The following is a 21,551-nucleotide window of genomic DNA, read 5'->3' as shown; positions in this document are numbered from 1 at the left end:
TTCACTGAACATTTAATATTTCTTATGCATGTCACATTCTGACATAAGCAGTTTTTATCTTATTAAATTGTCTCAGCATTGCTATCTTGGTGGTTGGGAAAACACTTATTTTTGAGTTCCTCAATATGTAATAGACATATAAATGTATATGATTCACAGATGAATGCATAACTAATAGAGAAGACAGAAAGATAGATTTTAAAATTATGAATAACATTTGTGTTTAGAGCTGCTGACCTTGGGGGATAATTATCTGAAAACAAGACCTATGCTATCCAGGATAACCCTTTATTTTGTGGGTCAGAAAACACTTGTGGACACCCCCTACACTGTCTCCAGAGGCAAGGCACATTGGCTGTTGAAATATACTGATAAAAAGATTCCCTGACTGAGACGTTGAGGAAGGTAAAGCACCTCATGAGAAGCAACAGAGTCTTGGAGGGAGAAGAATTCAGTTGCAAACAATGATAGCTCGCCTTCCCCAAGAAGTGCCATTTGCAAGTTTTAAGCTGAAGGCTTTCCCTTATGAAAGTATTAGGCCTTCAGTAGAAATTGTACTTGGAATTTTGAACTTGTTTCTTTTCCCATGCCAGTGACATAATCCCATCCTCTCTGGAGATGCTGGGAAGTGGCCACTGTGCCCAGTCAGCCCCATGATCATGAGGGTAAACAACTGATGTACTTACAACCCTTCTGAACCCAGACAACTCCTCCGCTTTTCACTGTCAGTTCAGTAGTCAATCACTTACACAGGATACGAAACACTTTATTGAAAAGCAGGCTTTGCGTTAGATGGTTTTGCCCAACTGCAGGCTGATGGAAGTGCTCTAGGCACACTGACGGTGAGACAGGCCGGAACCTGGGGCCCTTTGCTGCACTGCTTGCACCTGGACAATCGTCTCCTCCAGCAACAGAATACAAACAAGCTATAAGGGCTTAAAAATAACTGCATGAGCAGTTGAGGCAAATTATGGACGTGCATGCTCAGTCGCTTCAGTCATGTCCGACTCCTTGTGACCTCATGAACCATAGCCCACCAGGCTCCTCTGTCCATGGGATCCTCCGGGCAAGAATACTGGAGTGGGTTGCCTTGCCCTCCTCCAGGGGATCTTCCTGACCTAGGGACGGAACCCACTTCTCTTACATCTCCTACATTAGAAGGCAGGTTCTTTACCACTAGTGCTACCTGGGAAGCCCTAAATTATGGATGGCAAGATACAAAGACACCACAAAGCCCAGCTGCCAGCTGAAGCATCTGAAACACAAGCTGCACATGCCCTCGGCACACGCCAACGCCTGGGGGGGGGGGGGCGGGCACGCCACCTAAGCCACCCTTCCAGCTCGGCCCCTGGACACACCACCACCCTTATCCCATATAACAGGGCGGCTTGACCACCCGCTTAGGGAGCAAGTGAGCAAGGGAATCTGTTGTTCTCTATCCCTGCTTCTGCAGCAGGGGCCCTAGTAAAGCCTTGTCTGAATTTCTCCTCAGGCCTCTGATCAATTTCTATTGATTAAGGAGGCCAAGAGCCCTGGTTAGTAACAAAGGTGGGCTGGGCTGGTCGGTAAATGAGGTGTATTCAAGGCATTTTCAACTTGGGATGGGTGTGCCAGGAGGGAGCCCCATGTAAGTCCAGGAAAATCTGTAGTGAACCATTGGATCCTGAGAATAATAGGGTAAACACTGTATTTCTTTTGATTATTTAACCTGTGGCATAAAAACATCCAATTGTTCGGCCAACGTTGAACCGGCAAGAAATAGGAGACTTACAGTTGAAACCTGCATGGGACTGCCACGTTTGTCTTCTCCCGGTGAGCACATTACGTATATTTACTTGAATCATTTAGATAAAGGGAGCGCTTTTGCAGTAGTTTATGGAATAGTTTGCAGGTATTGATGAGCTACTACAACTTTGAAGGGGAAAAGTCTTTGATGTTAGAAAAAGACTGACAGGCAGCAAGGATCACTCAGTATTCTGAACCGTAGAGGCCAGGTCCTTTAGAGAGTCAAGACAGTGGCAGCAACATTTCACAGGGCAGTTAAAAGTACACAGATAAAAAAAAAAATTAAAAAAAAAAAGTACATAGATACTTAGATATAAATACACAGGAAGGTTGCAAGATTGGGAATCAGGCAGTGGGCGCTGATTACGTCTGTGGTGGGTAAGGAGTCATGCAGTTAGGGGAATCTTTGGTTGCTGTTTTCTTTGGGGTGGGAGTGGAAATTCTGAGTGATTTCAATATTTAATTTAGCATTTTGCCTTCTGTTTATTTTCCTATTTAAACAATTACTAAAAGTATTAAAAACTATTGGTACAAAGATTCAGGGCTAAAAATATTTTAAAATAAAACCCAAACTATAAAAACCAAATTTGAAAAAGCTTTAAAACATTTTTTTTTTCTTGTCCTGGAAGCACATGCAGTTCTTATATGAAATTTCTTCCTTCTGTTGAATTAACTTTTTTAGGTTAGGTCCAACATGGAGCTGCTCCTGCCTGGGGGCCCGTGCCAGCAAACCGAAGCATGGGGAACTTCTGTGTCCTTAAGGACACTCTCTACTTAGTTGCTCAGTTGTGTCCAACTCTCTGCAACTCTATGGACTATATTCCACTAGGCTCCTCTGTCCATGGGATTTCCCAGGCAAGAATACTGGAAAGGGTTGCCATTCCCTTCTCCAGAGGATCTTCCCGACCCAGGAATCAAATCCATGTCTCTAATATCTCCTGCATTGGGTTCTTTACCATCTGAGCCACCAGGGCAGCCCAAGACTACTGGAGTCAGTAGCCTGTCTCTTCTCCAGGGGAACTTGCCGACCCAGGAATCGAACCGGGTCTCTTCCATTGCAGGCAGATTCTTTACCAGCTGAGCTACCAGGGACACTCTGCTTGAAATATTTCCATGTGGTCAGCCAGCCCCAAGCCAGACCAGTGCTGGCTTCCCAATTTATCTCCTTGCTCATCTCACCCCAAACAACAGTGACTCTGCAACCCCCGCCAATCAAGTTATTTCCATTTTTCTCTTCCCTGTTCTCTTCCTATAAAGCTTCGTGCCTTCCTCCTCAGGGTGCAGCTCTTCCAAAACAGGCTGTCCACTTCATGAAGGGTTAAACAAAGTATGTTTATGTTACCTCAGTTGTCTTCTTTAATCATCATTTATTTGTTTTTTAATTTCTCCAAGTATTTAAAGATGGTTTTATTTTATTGGGTCTTCCCAGGTGGCGCTAGTGGTAAAGAATCTGCCTACCAATGCAGGAGATGTAAGAGATGCAGGTTCCATCCCTTGGTCAGGAGAATCCCCTGGAGAAGGAAGTGGCAACCCACTCCAATATTCTTGCCTGGAAAACCCCCTGGACAGAGGAGCCTTATGGGCTACAGTCCACGGGCTCACAAAGGGTTGGACACAACTGAGTGCACACACACACCAGTGCATGTAATTGCTTTACAGTGTCGTGCTAGTTTCTGCTGTCCAACAAAGTGAATCAGCTGTGTAATCATCATTTTAAAATCAATCCTCCCTCCCTTCCTTTCTTTCTTTCTAATGTTCTTTTTACCAAGGGCCCTATAGGACAAAAGGGAAATATGAAAACTTTGTTAAACCCCGTTTGATGCAAAAAAAATGCACAACAATTTTATCAACTATTTTTTAATAAACACATGTGGATTCCACTCTTTCCTAATCTTTAAGCAAGTTGTCATCAAAGGAAGGCATGGCATATTTTTTCTCCAGCTTTAAATACTCCCAGACAGTATTATACCTCAGCTTCAGAGACATAACATGATAGCTGATTTCATGCCCACAACAGTTATATGAAGTGTTTCCAGAGAAAGTGTTTGCAGTTAATAGTGTCCTCTTCAGATACCATTTTATCCACCATATTGAATCTGTGGGAGCTGCTCTACTGGAATTTAACTGGGGCGCGGCCATTGCCTCCAGATGCCTGAATTACTGGCTAGAGCTCAAATATCACAATTCCCTTTGATGTCACACACACACACACACACACACACACACACACACGCACACACACACACACACACACACACACATGTATCAGTGAAGTGCAGGCTCTTGTCTTGGCCTTGGAGATTTCAGCTGGTATCTCTTTAAGTATGTGTCAGATTTATTTTGAACCTTGACTAATTCTACCCTCTACATTTAAACAAAAATGAGGTAAAGAAATCAAAGTGATTGTAACTGTCCCATGTAATCCAGATTTTTCTTCTACTGTTAAGTATGCTCTGACCCTTTCTGCTTTAGCAACACACAGTGGTTTGGATGGAGCTGAGATGGGGACCCTAAGTCATACTAGACATGGGAATGCAGAAGGACAGATCTGTGTTCTAGGAAAATGTAATCATGTATTCATAGAGTACATATTGCCTTAATGAATCTCTTAGGCCTTATCTGCTGTTCATAATGGAGGAGGAAATGACAACCCACTCCAGTATTCTTGCCTGGAGAATCCCATGGACAGAGGAGCCTGGTGCGCTTCAGTCCATGGGGTCCCAAAGAGTCGGACCACACTGAGCACACATGGGGATGGGCTATTTGTAATAATTTGTCAGATAGACTCTGATGTTTAAAATCTGGGTAATGGAGGTGGGTTCTGTCTTTGAGTAAAAAGTATATTGAAAAGCTTATCTATCCTGTAATAAGGATTTCATTTCTGCACGTTCATGATCGAGGGAACTTGGTCAGTGTTATATTGTCAGGCAGTGGGCTCTAGGTGTGGACACATTATTCATACTAGAAGGTAATTAGTATTTTTAGCAACTGTTGAAAAAGTAACACGAGCCTGAAATCGTTCTGTATCAACCTCATCTGTTGGATTCGAGACAATTTCATGTGTAACTTACAATGACATGATATAAAATTTTACCGTAAAGCTTAAATTTGACTGCACTATAGTTTCCTTTGATAAGCTTTATCTTTTGGAAAAAAAAAAGACAAGCTTTGTGCATAGATAGAATTTAAATTGTCTGCCTTTACTCTCAACGTTTAAAAAGTTCTCTGAAAGTGTAATTAACAACTTAAAATGTTACTACAACCTAAAGTATATCATTTGAAGCCATTTGTAGTTAGCTTAAGTATAGGCAAGATTTAAATTAACAGCATTCTTACTTTCTGTAAAACAAAACAGACACAGACTTGGTGAATGTTGGCTCCATCATTACATTTGATTCTTTTGGAATGAATAACACCAATTTAGTTTATGATTATTACAGGCAAGACAGTTCTCTGACAGCATAGGTAGAAACAAAGCCTGCAGGTGAATCTTATATGGTCTCTGTTCTTGAGATGAGTACAAAATTCCCATTACTTTTTCTCTTCAAATAAAAGAGAAATCAAGACATCTTCTAAACAGTGCTATATCTTCTGGCAAATGACTGTAATGTTTTTAGCATTTAATAAAGAGTTTAAAAATATTGCCTTACTAGTTAGTACATTAAGACACATTTTACAGACCTTTTCGATCCTTGGCTCCTTGAGGACCCCGCAAAGGTGATGGATCTCAGAAGAGTGTTTCTTCTTTCCCGGGGGAGTGGAGGTGGCCTTGTCTCTTTGTGACACACTGCTTGGTCCGTGGTCACTTTGAGGCAACTATGGCCTCAGATCCCATCTGTCCTCGTCCTCCACTCAGCTATATTTGGTAACTGAACTCATGTTTCCGCAGACAGCCCTGGCCAGGGATTCCAGCAGCCCAGCTCCAAGGGCTGGGTTCTTAGAAATTAAAGGCTCTAGGTGTAGAGGGAACTATATTTATGGATCTAATAAACATGGGATTTACGTGTGTTTCTCTACTCTCTGACCTTGTGACTGGAAATCACCACCTGTCTTTTAAACATATTCTCAATCAATTAAAATGTGCAGTGTGCGAATCTAAGGAGAAAAAGCGACCCTCTTAAGGAAGGCTCTTTGACTATAATCTTCTGCTCTGTGCATTTAGTCACATGGTAGATTATCCTAAAATATCCAGTAGCTATTTAGAAGTTAAGGCACCTGTCAAATGGAGAGGAGAGCCCCCCGATCTCTCACTTCAATTTGTTAATTAAAAATTATGATATGACTTTGTGTGTATGCAGGACATAGTCTAGCACAGGACTAAACAGACATGAGACAGACATGAACACAGCGGAGCCTGAATCTTGCGCACATCGCAGTGCTGAGCACTCAGGCCAGGGCCCCGCACATCCTCACCATCTAGCAAGTATCTGTTGATGGAATAAACAGATGTTGAGCGGATATTGTTCAGGACATGTCGGAACTCTCTTACACTTGTAAAAAAAAGTCTCATTACTTATTCTGTAACAGCACATTGTAACATGTTCTAATATTTTGAACTTCCAAAGAACAAAACAGAAAGCTTTTCTGTTCCAAGGTCAGGCAGCAGAGTCGAATAGAAGGGGCAGAAAATAATCACACAGAAGCTCCTGGTGCAGTAAATTTGGAAATGCAGGGCCACTTCTTCCTTTGTCTGGATAATATTGTTCTAGTCGATGCAGGTTTTTATCTAGATAAATTTTTTCTTTTCTTTATAAAAATATTTTATTTTTTAAAAACGTTAAATTTATTGGGAGATATTTGCTTTTGAAGAAATCTTTTTCTGATGGTGGAACACTTAGAAAGGGCTGCTCTTAAAGTTTCCTTTATAGGTAGTTCTGGTCCTTTCTAATCAGTCCTTGGAAACAGGCACATCCCTGGACTGTTTCAATGACTTGAGGCGAGTCGGGGGCGGGGTGGCTGGTAAAAACAAAAGTGTTTATGTCTTCTTCTTACTAAAGCCCTTGAGATAATAGTAAAAAAACCCAGAAGGATAAGAGTTGGGGGAGAGGACAGTGGGAGATTCTAGAAATGGACAGAATGGCTGGGAAATGGCTAATACACAGATGAATGGGCTAATTAAATTGGGAAGTTAAGTGCCTGCAGGAGGAGGTGCCTTGGGGAAGCAGTGATTTGTTCAGAATTACAGAAAGACTGATTTGGAGGCACCTGGCCCCACCCTGAACATCATTTTAACTGGCAACTCTTGGTGTTGCTGGAGCGGGCCAGCGCTGACAGCGGGATTTGACTAAAAGAACCCCGCTCCGAACAGTCAGACCTGTGGCTGTTTCCGTGTCCCACAGACCACCCTTAACCCTTGGAGAGGACGGGAGCTGTGTTCTCTGGAGTGTACAAGACAGTCCCCAGGACCGGGACCACCACACAGCAGAAGGAAAGGGTGAGGCCCAGAGAAAAGTTTCTGGGAGCTGGGTGGGGGGAGGGAACAGGGGCTTGAACTAGCGTCCTATTTCTGGAACAGAGGAATGATGGGGATGTGGAAAGACAGTCACATTCCACACAGCTTGGCATTGCTGTGTCTGTGACACGAATATCTGTGCTTCTGGTGTCTAAAAATGTCATGATCAAAAATTAAAGAAAACCTCTGTTGTGTCCTGCGGCAAAGTGCAAGTGAAAGAGATGATAGGAATTAAAATGTTGTGACCGCTCCAGGGTGTTAGTTAAGGAAAGAGTTCCTGAGAGCAATGAGGCTGGTGGTTACGAAGGCCAGCGGACAATGAATGCAGTAGCAATCTCCTCCCCTCCCTCTTCCCCCCACTCTCTCCTCCTCCTCCTTCATTTTAAGATAAGTGGATGCTAACCATATGACCCAAGCTTCATGTCAACGTTTTAACAGACTTTACTGTTGTATTAATAGTAAATTATTCAGGAGGCACCAGGTGTGTTTTCTGCCTGCACCAGACTGCACCTAGGCAATAACTTGTAAATCTTGGCTTCATTTTAAAACCCACCTAAAGTGTGTGTGCGCTAGGACATGCACACTCATACTAATATTTTTCTCTTATTAACACATTACCAAGAAGATGCACATTCTTGCAGTTTTTAGGAAGAGAAGAGATGGGAATGCAGTCTAGTAAACATTTGCTGTATGGAATGACGAAAAGATCTGTAACATATTACTGATAAATTAGCGGCTCAACCTTTTTCGTTGTTGTGGAGTCATTCACAAAGGAATGAAAGTACATCTCCCCGTCCTCTCTCTGGGAAGTACAGCCAAATTTTATGATCTTTAAGGTACCTCGGTCACAGGAGACAACTCAGACCTTTTTGTAGAGATGAAAAGTTAAAAGTTGCAGGTGTGAAAACCATCAAAGCAACTGAAGTTGGTGTGTAGGATGGGAACAGTATTGTTGGTGTATCTGCAGGGAGATGGGGGCTGGGGCTTCTGGGGAAGATGGCTTCTCAGAGCCTGGAGGGACAGAGGGGTGGCAGGTTCTGTGATGGCCCAGGAGGCTGATGAGAGCACTGTGGCCTGGCGGCCGAGTGGCAGAGGTGGGGTCCTCTGCCTGCCAACGGATTCGGGGCGGACAGTACGTCTCACTGTGAATCTCAGGTGGGTGTGCTATTTCTCAGCCCAGAGCGGGGCCTGGCCCACATGTTCCTGGACTGCCAGGTTCCCAAAGGCCTGGAAGCCATGAGACTGTAAGAAGAATACAGAAATAAAAAGATAGCTTGTGGTCCTGAGAAGCATCAAAGATAGATATGACTTTATTAAAAAAGACTAAAAGTGACTTTTCCTGAATAACATGAGCATGGAGCTAACCATGCTTGTTTACCAAGTATTATAAGAGTCGGGATACAAAAAAAGTTATTTTCCTTGGAAGAGACTCTTGACCAAGGCTCTTGAGTTATCATGGGAAGGGTCTGGGGATGTTAAGGATGAGACCTGTGTGTACACAGTCATGCCCTGTGAGGCCCACTTTATTTACTGTCAGAGCATTTCTGTGAGCACCAAGGTCAGGGGTGGGGGCGTGACCCCGCCACTAGATCTTACTTAGTTCATCTTCCGAGTGGCTGCTGCTTTGTGTAAAACCTCCTGCTCCTTCCGAGGCCTGCACTGAGCAGCCCGCCCTCTGTCCACGTGTTCTCAGGTGAGCCTCCGCTCTGGCTGAGCTCCTGCTTCTCTCCAGGTGTGTGGCCCGTGTCCTGTGACGTCAGCCTGCTGTCTGTTCCCCTGCCCCCAGGTGCACTCCACCTGCCTAGGTCAGGCTAGCCTCACCACCCCACCGGCCCCGTTCTCCTCACAGGTGACCTAGGGGGCCTGCTCCCCCTTGAACAGCCTGTACTAGTTAACTGCTGCTTTATAACAAATTATTGAGAAGATTAGTGTCTTAGAACAATAAATATATATCACATCACACTGCTTCTGTGTGTCAGGAATGCTGTTCAGTCTGAGACTGCTGACCCCTAGGTCGGGGCATCATGAGTTGACATCCAGATGTTACACGTGCCTCCTTTCTTCTGAAAGCAGGACTGGGCTCTGGAATCTGCCTCCAAGGGCGTCACTCATGTGCATATTTTGGTGCACAGGTGTATAAACTTCCATTTAGATTATAAGGACCCTGGTTGTTCAGACAAACACCAGGCGAAGGTAATCAAGCCTTTTGTGATAGAGGGGATGTGAAAAGGACCTACCCCTTCATCCTTCTTTGATGTTTTCTCACCCTGGCGGCCCAGAAAGCTCTGAAAACCCTCTGGTTTTCCAGGAGCTGATCCCCTTCCCCTCTTTCTGAACATTTTCTTTCCCCCTTCACTCGCGGTATGGTCCTCCAGCAAACAGGGATCATGGGGCAGCACATAAAACAGTAAACTGAGAAATCAGGAAGAAAATAAAATTAGAGGCATAAAATGCTTGCAGAGTTGTTCTAATGAGCACTTGTTGGTCCGTTTGGCCACTGTGGGAACAGGTGTCCTTCAAACCATGCACAGGCTCCCTGCATCTTCCCCCTCCCGTGTATGTGGCTTGGACACAGGTCACAGGGTCAGGTGTGACCCACAGCCTTGCTTGTTTAAACAGGTTATGTCCGTCTGTGTATGTGTGCTTAGTCGCTCAGCCGTGTCCGACTGTGTGCCCCCGTGGACTGTAGCCCGCCAGGCTCCTCTGTCCATGGGATTCTCCAGGCAAGAACACTGGAGTGGGGTGCCATTTCCTTCTCCAGGGGATCTCCCTCCAGGGGATCTTCCCCACCCAGGGATCAAACTTGCGTCTCTTGAGTCTCCTTCATTGACAGGTGGATTCCTTACCATTGAGCCGTCTGAGAAGCCCTGTGTCCGTCTGTACATAGCAGTAAACTTCAGATTTGCCCCTCATGAGTTATGCTGTAGGAACTGTGATTAAATCTGCTGCATTCATGTAGCCCAAGCCTGCAGGTAGTCTTTTGATCACAGGCTTCTGTTACTTGGGATGTTTGCCAATTTGTGTATGTGCACAAAAATGACCAGAGAAAGGTAATTTTATCACAGTAGTCATCAACGGAGAGTTGACATTTCTGAGAATAGATTCTATAATGCACATTTTAAATGGATATTGTGGCCTTGTTAGGAATTATGATCTTCAGCAGAAATAATCTCATTTTCAGCTTGACTCTTAGGGCCCAACTGTAGAGAAGTTTTATTCTTCAGGACTTAAAAACCAGTGACATTAAGTTCAAAGTGGTGTTTATTGGATTTAACATTTTTTGGATAATCCAATAACATTTATTGGATTATTACATTTAACATTTTTTGCAAAGAATAACATGGGTATCATTGAATAAAGAGAAAAATACAGATTGTGTTTGGAATAGTGATATAAATTTTGAAAAAAATTAGTAAATAGAAATTGTATATTGAGAGAAGACTACACCATGGACAATTGAGTTTTATCCAAGTTATAGAGGTTGGCTTAATTAACACCTGAAGATTTAATTAATTCTCCATATTGATAAGTCAAAAGAGAAAAGCTATATGCCCATTACCATAGGTTATTAATGAGCCTTTGGACAAGATTTAACATCCACTCTCAGTTAAAAAGTCCCTCAGTGGGATGGGGAGAGGAGGATTCCCCTGTCATATGGTACATTAATTATACTGAAGGGTATGTGTATGTGGTCCAGCCTTGTATATACACAGATTCATTCACATGCACCTAAGATGCATCATGTAGTGACCCAAGGAGCACTAACCACAAAATGCATGCCTTAGCCTGTTCTGAAGAAAAGGGGGGCAGAGTAGGGGAATAGATGGAGTGCTGTGGGAAGAATTGATTTTGTGATATAAAAAATCCTCTATAAAAATATTCTACAAATGTTGTATAACCTCAATTAAAACAGTATTTTTTTTTTTTTTGTGGAGCTGGAAAAACTGATGTGAGTTTATCCAGAGGAATTATTGTGGCAAAATATGCAGGAGGATTGTGAGAAAGGGGCCAGGGCTGGAGGGGAGCTCTGAGACCAACGGCTTGCACACCAGCTCCCAGGGGATGGGAGACAGGGAGGGGCGCTGGCTTGAACGGGCTGACGTCTTACTCTGGTACAGGAAGAACGTTTCCCTGAAACGGCTGCACACAGTCACCAGCTACATCTGCTGCTTGTTCTTGTCCAGTTCCACTGACCTGGCCCTCATTACAGTTTAAGAACTGATATCCACTTCACTTCCTGCAGCAGAAAGAAAGCTCGTTAGGCTCACACAAATTGAACAGAAAAAGGGACGTGGGATGAGTGACTAAGTATGCAGTTACAGGACTATATTCAGGACAGGATTAAGATAAGAATAGTGTACATTTCGGTGTGTGTAACATCATCATTATATATTACATAGATATGTGTATAAATACACCTCTATATCTATATCGATGTCTGTTATTTCTCTCTTTCTGGCACAGAACTGACACATTTTTACGTTTTCCTGGAGGGTGACAGTGGTCAGCCTGGCAGCGAGTGCCCTCAGACCGTGTGAGCAGGCCTGGGCAGGACATGGCCCCGAGGTCGCCATGCAGTGTTACTTCTAAAAATGGCATCAGACATTATCTTGACTATGATTGTTCTTTCTCTTTATTCTTTGCCTAATTAATTGTAGTCATTTTTAACATGTACTTTCTAATATACCAAGAAGTGAGATGGAAAAACTGTCCCAAATATATTATTAAGGGCAACAAGCACATTACATCCTAGTTATTCTCTGTGGAGGGTTAGATTAAAGAAAACTTTCAGCTCCTTTTTTCCTATACTTGGCATTTGTGTGCATTCATTACATGAACCATCAAAAAAAAAAAAAAAGTCAAACAAGTTAACCACACAATGAGCTAAAGCCATTTTAATTTTTTGACATCCTCTCTTGCCTGGTGAACCTGCAAGAGAGTAAAAAAATTGTAAAGTCATTTGGGTATAAAATAGAGAGTAATCAAGAAATTCTGAATTCAGTATGTTTCAATTTAGAGAGTTAAAAATAAACTTCACTGATGTTAGTACCTAAACCAGAGTCCCTCTTCTATGGGTCAGGCCCTGCTTGCTGATTTGCCGCTGTTTAATCTGAGCAAATGGCAGATTAAATGACTCTGCGTCCTCTACGGTCCTCTTCGCCTGGCCAACATCAAAACGGCACGTCCTTTGACCCACTTCATCCCAGGTCTGCTCCAAGGACATAATCTCAACTATAGCAAGAGCTGTATGCAAAACACGTTCAATTCCACATTGTTCACAGTAGCAAGAAACGGAAGCAATTCAAATACAGTTTGTCAAACAGCAAAGTCAGGGAGTTTTGAAGTGGCCACAAAAAGTGACTTTTTTGAAGTGTTTGCATTAGTTAGGAAAAAGGAAAACAGGAAAGAAACCAACAGTTTTTACAGTTTGAATATAACTTACTTAAAACAATCTTTGTATGGCTGAAAGTTCTAATGGTTTACATTGAAATGCTTCGCTATTTTCTACAAATGTAAAGACTTCCCCAAACTGTATGAGGCCGTTTGATTTTGTTGTTGTTGTTGTTGTTAGATGGGAAGGCAGATTTGCCAGGATAATTCGATGTCTAATAGTGGCTTTGAGACTTCACAGCCTCAATCCCAGCTGACAGCCTCTGCTTCTCCTAGAGGTCTTGTTTTCTCTGCCTTGGGGAGACATGGGGTGAGGTGCATCAGACTTGCCTGGCGAGCATTTGCTGCAACAAATGGGGACATGGGGACAGCTGCCCACAGCTTCAGGGGCAGCTCCCCATGGAGCCTGCCCTGGACCATGTGGCCAGGACTCCCCGGGGAAAGCAGACAGGAAGGAAGAATGTGTCAAAGGGGGAAAGCGGCTGTTGGAGAACGATTTAGATGCTGAAAAAAGGCCAGCGTGGGGGCCAGTTGCTGTCCACAGAAACTCCGGCTCTGCCCTGGCCTGCTGCAGCCAGACTCGCTCTTTGCTCAGCGCCTGCTATTCTGGGAAGGAATCTGCAGGAGCTGGCAGGTCTTCAGCCCCGAGGTTTCCTCTGATGGGCTGACAAGCAGGTGTTGGAGAAGCCTGTGTCAGAAATGTCACACACCCGGGGGTTCATATTACTCCTGTCACTGGGACTGTAGTTTGGCTAGAATGTGTGGTTTCTTATCAAGGAGTCTTCCTGCAGGGGGGAAAGCGGAGGAGGTTATTTACAACACTTCCAGGCAATTGCTTATCCATAGACACAGCCTATGCTAGGGTCAATACCATGTTTATCTCCAATTTATCAATCGAAAATCATACCCACGATTGTACGGCTGATACATATATGAATGTGATCCAGAATAACCTTTTCAAAGAAAGGGTGTTGACAGTTTAATCCTAAAAAATATTAAACTCCCTTGAGTTAATTTTATCTCACCAGCAACTTGTCAGAAAAGCCATTACAACAGTGATCCTATCGGTATTAAAAGGAAAAGAGCATATGTAAAGTGTTACATGGTCAAGCACTTCAGGAGTATAATATGTTATGCTCTTTTTTATATTGTTTTGTTTCTTGATTTTTCAAGAAAATTTATCCAAAGCAAAAGAAACATGTGTATGAATTATTCAGATTTTCAGTAAAAATAAGGAAACTTAAATAAGGCCAAAATATCCAATATACTTCCCACCATGTTCAGAGAGAGCACTGACATCCTTCTGTGTGGGGGTCTGCCTCCTCACTTTACCTTGGGGTTCCCCTTGTCCACGGCCACCCTGATCTTTGGTTCAGCCACACAGACCTCTCTGCTGTCCCTGGATGGTCTCACTGCCTCAGTGCCGGGCTGCCCTTCAGCCAGACACAGCAGCTCCCAGGGAGTAGAATACACTGGGTCCATCCCTCCTTCACAGCTTCAGGCAGAAGTCATGATCTTGGTGGGCTTTCCTACCCAGCAGTCTACAGTTTATCCTCCTTTCTCCTTCAGCACCTACGTCCCTTCATGCCTGTGTTTTCTGTCTTTTGTAGTTTCTCTTAATCTAACACAATGCTCGTCTTGCTTCTCTTATTATTGGTTATATTCCCTGCTGGAACAGAAGCTTTGAAGAAGGGGTTTTGTGTTTTGTTTGCTTTTCCACCAACCGTGTATAACAAGTGCCTGGGACATAGTCTTTAGATTGTCAATAAATGCCTAAAGGAATGCCTGGAAAATAGGATGTTTGGATGCAATTGGCCTGATGCTGCTGTTGCCACTCAATCAAATTATCCACTTTTCACATGCTTCTTGTTGTTGTTCAGTCACTTAAGTTGTGTCCAACTGTTTGCAATTCTTTGCAACCTGATGGACTATAGCCCATCAGGTTCCTCTGTCCTTTACTATCTCCTGGAGTTTGCTCAAAATCATGTCCATTGAGTTGGTAATGCTATCTAACCATCTCATTCTGTATCACCTACTTCTTCTCTTGCCTTCAGTCGTTCCCAGCATCAGGGTCTTTTCTAATGAGTCAGCTCTTCCCATCAGGTGGTCAAAGTATTGGAGCTTCAGCTTTGGCATCAGTCCTTTCAATGAATATTTGGAGTTGATTTCCTTTAGGATTGACTGGTTTGATCTCCTTGCTGTCCAAGGGACTCTCAAGAGTCTTCTCCAGCAAGACAGTTTGAAAACATCAGTTCTTTGTTGCTCAGTCTTCTTTATGATCCAGCTCTCACATCCACGTATGACTATTGGAAAAACCATAGCTTTGATTAAACAGACCTTTGACAGCAAAATGATGTCTGCTTTTTAATACGCTGTCTAGGTTTGTCATAGCTTTCCTTCCAAGGAGCAAGCATCTTTTAATTTTGTGTCCCAGTCACCGTCGGCAGTGATTTTGGAGCCCAAGAAAATAAAATCTGTCATTTTTTTGCCATCTATTTGCTTTGAAGTGATGGGACCTGATGCCATGATCTTCATTTTTTGAATGTTGAGTTTTAAGCCAACCTTTTCACTCTCCTCTTTCACTCTCATCAAGAGGCTCTTAAGTTCCTCTTTGCTTTCTGCCATTACAGTGGTATCATCTGTATATCTGAGATTGTTGATATTTCTCCAGGCAATCCTGATTCCAGCTAGTCAGTTATCCAACTGGGCATTTCACATCTTGTACTCTGTGTATAATTTAAATAAACAGGGTGACAATATATAGCCTTGACGTACTTCTTTCCCAGTTTTGTTCCACATGCTATGTAACTCTAAATTAGATATTGGAATTTGGAATTATTGGATCATTTTTAGTAAAAATAATTTAATGATTAAATGTTGTTGTTTAAACACAAAAAAAGAAAACTAAAGACCAATATCACTGATGAGCAAAGATGAAAAAATCCTCAACAAAATTTTAGCAAACAGAATTCAGCAACACATCAAAAAGCTCATACACCATGATCAAGTTGGGTTTATTCCGGGAATACAAAGATTCTTCAATATATACAAATCAATCAATGTGATACACCATATTAACAAATTGAAAGATAAAAACCATAAAAAAAAAGTTGTTGTTTAGTTGCTCAGTTGTGTCTGACTCTTTGTGACCCCATGGACTGTAGCTCACCAGGCTCCTCTGTCCATGGGATTTCCCAGGCAAGAATACTGGAGCAGGTTGCCATTTCCTTCTCCAGGGGATCTTCCTGACCCAGGGATGGAAGCTGTGTCTCCTGCATTGGCAGGCGGATTTCTTTACCACTGAGTCACCTGGGAAGCCACAATGATTAAACATAAACCTGCTAAAAAAAACAAACAAAAACCCATGCAGCAAACAAAAAGACGCCAAAGCACTAAGACCTGCGTCTACTCACAGCTCAGGGAAGGACCCACAGTCTAGTGCCCCATTCATGGTTCCTGAAGAGAATAATAATATAAGAACAGCAGCAACAACAATAATACCTGCATCCTATCACTTTGTCCTTGGCCTCTTTACGAGAACTAATTCATTTACTCATTTAACACCTCCATGAGTTGGGCCATATTATCTGGATGGATTTCACAGATGAGAATTTGAGGCCAGTTCCCTACCTCATCTGCTATCCTTGGAGCTAATGTGTAGGGGAGCTGGTATGAGACAGATCATCTGAATCAGAATACTCATTTGTCACCATGAAGCTATGGTGTTTGGGAGTGCTAAAAAGAGATGAAATATGAACAGGCAGATCTAATCTGAAAGCTATGAAGTATGGTTAATGGATTTTAAACCAGGGAGTTATATAATTAGACTTACACGTGGGAGGAAGTACTTGGGCAGACAAAACACAGAGTTCATTCCCATCAAGGGAACGGGCGATACAGAAAGAGCGTAGAATTCAGCTGTGTGTGAGCCAGAGGCCACTGCGGGCTGAGAGGTTCAGTGCCTGGGTCGGGAAGATCCCCTGGAGGAGGAAATGGCAGCTCACTCCAGCATTCTTGCCTGGAGAATCCCACGGACAGAGGAGCCTGGTGGGCTGCAGTCCGTGGGGTCCCAGTCTGACACAACTGAGGACTGAGCATGCACACAGAGATGTAATAAGAAGAGTAGATTTGGAAGGGAATAGTGTAGCTGAAATCGAGGGAGAAGAGACGCTTTCAAAAAAGAAATGCCATGAAAATCTCAAATATTGACAACAAGTCAGTAACTCAAGAACTAAACAGGGCTGTTTGGATTTGGCCGTCAATAGCTCATCGCTGGTGATGTTTGGCAGAGGAGCTCTAGTGCAAATTTGGTCTAAAAGTAGGTCAACTCAACCGCCTTCAGGAATTTGAAGGGGAAGGAGTAGAGATGGAGCATGTACACCCTGCAAGTTTCCACAGGGAAAGAGAGTAAGTGAAGTGGGGTGTGGGCTCAATCTCACAGGTGTTTCAAAGATGGAAGTGGATTGATTATTTTAATGGAATTGATGGTAAATGTTAGTTGTACTGAATAATTATTGTTGTTGTAACAAATTCCAACCAACTTATTGGATTAAAACACACAAATTTGTTCTCTTTCAATTCTGATAATCAGAAGTCTAACGTCAAGGTGTTAGCAGGGCTGTGTTACATCAGGGCGTTTGGGGGGATCTGTTTCCTTGTCTTTTCCAGCTTGTAGAGGTTCCTCAATACCTGTCATGTGCCCACCCCCATCTCTAAGCCAGTAGCATGGCACTTCTCTCCTCTCTAACTGCCTGCCTGAGATCATATTGGGTCTTTTGGATAATCCAGGATAATCTTCCATGTCAAAGTCCTTAAATGAATGAATGGCATATGCAAGTTCTTTTGGCCATCTAAGGTAATATTCACAGATCCTGCAGATTAGGGTATGGACTTCATTCACTGGGGGCTATTTATTTGTCTCGTACAGTCCACTCTCTGCCCAGAAAAACTCATGTCTGTTTCACATGAAAAATACAGTCACCCCATCCCAAAGTCCCCCAAAGCCTCAACCCATGATGGTATCACCTCAAGTCCAAACTTTCATCTAAATCTTATCAGCTCAGGGCATCCAAATATCATCAGCTAAATTATTTAAATCAGGTATGGGTGAGGCTGCTGCATATGAACCATTCTCAGCCGACATCCTTTCCATCAAAGTAGCATGGAGCTAGAAGGCAGGTCATCTGTGCCCAAGATGGGGCGTTGTGACAGGGGCAGGTGCCAGTTATGAACTTCCCTGTTCAGAAAAGAAGAAAATGAAAGGAAAAAAAGGAGTTACTGGTTGGTCCCAAGAAATTAAAATTTCTAGCACACAATGCTCTGTGGCTCTGGGCTCTGCCTTCTGGCCTTGAGGTTCTGACCTTGGAGTCATCCTTCCTTTTTCTGGAAAGCTGTCTGTCGCACATCCTGAGGCTGGGCTGTGGCTTTTTTCTCAGCAAAACTTTCTCTCTGCTCTTCTGCTCATCCTGAGGCTGTCTTTTTACCCTTTGTTGTGGAGGCTGCTTATCCAGTTCAGGGAATTACTGTATTAGTTGTAGGTTTGTGGTGTCCTTGGGAGGACGTGAATTCAGGCCCTTCCTGTGCGACCATCTTGAACCCTCCCTCCGTCACTCTTTACTGTCTTTATGGGACAGATTACAAGGGAGTACTGATTCTTCAGCTGTCAGGCCCAAAACCTTCAAGGAAGCTACCTTTGAGCTCTGTGTCATTTGTCATATTTATGATTTAAGTTTTTTGTGTAATTATTTGATTAGTGTCCATCTTAGCCACCAGAGTGTTTATTCCATGAAATTTGTTACCATTAGTGTTTTGGCTCATTCTCTTTGTTGTTGTAAGTATAAGTGCATTTTTGATTTTTCTTTTTTTTTTCCAAGAATGCTATTTACATAAAATAGAGTTAATTTAGAGGTGACAAAATAAAAAACATTAGCCATATTTAGTAAATATTCTATTCTAAGGTCCAAGTAGCAACCACAATAGGGTAATTTCCAACCTTTGACATTTATAGCTTATAAAATGACAATATTGTGAGATACTCAGATTCAACAGTATTAAAAATAATTGGATTGCCCTCTCTTCTTTCCCTAACAATAAGTAAACTATGTGTTTATCTTGAAAGTATTGATGGTTCACAATAATCCTTTTTTTAAAGTTAGCAGATCATGCAGTATTTTTCAGGAAAAGGACAATATTGAGTGAAATAGCACAAGCTAGGTAAGTACTTTGAAACAAAAATAACGTGAAGCTTTCTGCTGTGTGTCCACGTGTCTATAAAGTGATAAGCACAAAAACGACCATTCAGCAGCTTACGTAGAGCAGTCTGGTGATGGTGGGAAAACATTATCTTCCCTATGACCTTCAACAGGTGTTATTACCAGATGGTTTCCAAAATGAATCAGATTTCTGATGTTTTGCATGCAGATACATTGCATATGTTTGTATCCAGAATAATGGCCTTAGAATAAGATTTTCTTAAGTTTAGATCTTGGCTCTGCCTTTTAGCACTGGATATATTTCTTTGTCCCACTGGGCCCAGTTTTTCTTGTTATGAAATAGTAATTGCACTGTCTTGATGTAGGATAGTCGTAATGCTGAAATGAGGTTATTTTTGAAATATAAGGTTATTTTTGAAACTCATAGCAGACTCCTGCTATGATAAGTACTCAACAAAGAGGACTTCCCTGGTAGTGCAGTGGTTGAGAATCCACCTTCCAATCCTGGAGATCCTGGTTTGATCCCCAGTCGAATATTCATTGGAAGGACTGATGCTGAAGCTCCAATACTCTGGCTACCTGATGGGAAGAACTGACTCGTTGGAAAAGACCTTGATGCTGGGGAAGATTGAAGGCAGGAAGAGAAGGGGACAACAGAGGATGAGATGGTCAGATGCCATCACCAACTTGATGAACATGAGTTTGAGCAAGTTCAGGGAGTTGGTGATGAACAGTGAAGCTGGAATTCTGCAGTGCATGGGGTTGCAAAGAGTCGGACGTAAGTGAGCAACTGAACTGAACTAACTCAGCAAAGAGTAGTTGTTGATGATAACTACAACAACAATAATGCTGATAATAAAAATAATAATAGCAACAATGTCCTTGTAGAAAATGTAGTCATAAATCTGTAATGTTTATTTTAACTGGTTGATTTTTATTTTATATATTCCAGTTTACTAAATGATTTTGTTGAATCTAACCTTTTTTGTGACTGATGGAGACTCCTTGCTTGTCACATGCCTATGTGAGAAGTCATTCAACAGGGACAGTAGCTTCTACCTGGTAGAATGCTATCTCGCAGATTTTATGAGAAATGAAGGACAGTTTGCATAGTTCTCCTCAGAGAAGGCACTAGCCAGGACTCCAAGTATCGTGCTGAAGAGGAGTGGTGAGAGGGGTAGCCTTTCTCTGTAGCTGTTCTCAGTGGGGAAGCTTTGAGTTTTTTGTGCATGCTGAGTTGCTTCAGTCGTGTCCAACTTTTTGTGATCCTGTGGACCGTAGTCCACAATGATCCTCTGTCTGTGGGATTCTCACTGTTAAGTATAATGTTTGCTCTAGTTTTTTGTACATGGTCTTTATCTAGTTGAGGAAGTTCCCCACTATTCATAATTTATTCATTTTTTTTTTTTATCATGAGTGGGTGTTGGCTTTTGTCAAATGTTTTCTCTTCATCTGTTGATATGATCATTTGATGTTTCTTCCTTAGCCAGCTGATGAATTTTAAACCATCCTTGCATACCTGGGATAAATCTCACTTGGTTGTGAAATAGAATTCTTTTTATACATTGTTGGATTTGATTTGCCATGGTTTTGTTGAGGACTCTTCAATCTGTGTTTATGATAGATGTTGGTCTATAGTTTTCTTTTCCTGCAGTGTCTTTTCCTGTTTTGGTATTAAGGTAATGCTGACCTCATAGGATGAAGTAGGATGTATCTCCTCTACTTCTGTCCTCTGAAAGACACTTTAGAGAATTGGTATAACTACTTCTTTAACTGTTGGGTAGAATTCATCAGTGAGTCTATCTGTGCCTGAAATTTTCTGCTTTGTATGGTTATTGATTATTGCTTGAATGTCTTTAGTAGATAGAGGCCTATTCATATTGATTATTTCTTCTTGTGTGAGTTTTGGAAGATTTGTGCCTTTCAAGAGATGGGTGCAGTTCATCAAGGTAATCAAATTTATCGATGTACAGTTGTTCACAGTATTCTGTGATTATCCTATTATGTCCATAGGATTGTCATGAATGTTCCCTCTTCATTTTTGGTATTAGTAATTTTTGTCCTCTCTCTCTTTCCCTTAGTTAGCCTGGCTTAGCGGTTTATCAATTTCTTTGAACTTCTCAAAGAACCAGGTCTTGGTTTTGTTGTTTTTGTCTGCTAATATCCTGTTTTCAACCTCATTGATTTCTGCTGCATTTCTTATTATTTATTTATTTTATTTTGTTAATTTTGGACTAATTTTTCTCTTCTCTTTCTGTCATGGCAGTCTAAGCACAGTCTAGGAAAGAATTTCCAGACAGCATTGCAGAAGGGAGTGAACTTATTAAGAGCAAAGAGCAAGATAAGGAGGGCACTGAGAGCTCAGAGGACCGACCTCCTGACAGACCATGGAGAGTTAACAGTCCCTGTGGTTTAGTAGCCAATTTTTATAGCCTCAAGGCAAATAAAATTCATGCTGCAAGGTTGGCATTAGGTGATTGGTTAGGTCACTGTAGGGTGAGCACTGAGATGGGCCTTTTACCTAATTTGGAGTCAGGAAGCTTGCTGTTGATGATCAGGGGCCTTTTGTCAACAGTGACACAGAGGCTCAGTCAGTTTTGGAGGTGACGTTGGCACTGGGCTTGCACCTGTGGCCTAGTTTTCTAAAGTAGAAGCTTGGATTACTGACTTTAGATCTTTCTTTTCTAATGTATGCATTTAATACTATAAAT

At 42.3% G+C, this 21,551-nt stretch overlaps 1 pseudogene; it reads left to right on the top strand.

Annotated features, from left to right (window-relative positions):
• Positions 1-8,279: 8,279 nt before the first annotated feature.
• On the top strand, positions 8,280-19,953 carry LOC133048438 (probable ATP-dependent RNA helicase DDX60-like; annotated as a pseudogene).
• Positions 19,954-21,551: the final 1,598 nt, after the last annotated feature.

The sequence above is a fragment of the Dama dama genome, chromosome 29, assembly GCF_033118175.1.
Source record: "Dama dama isolate Ldn47 chromosome 29, ASM3311817v1, whole genome shotgun sequence".
NCBI lineage: Eukaryota > Metazoa > Chordata > Mammalia > Artiodactyla > Cervidae > Dama > Dama dama.
This window is presented reverse-complemented; position numbering and strand designations above follow the sequence as displayed.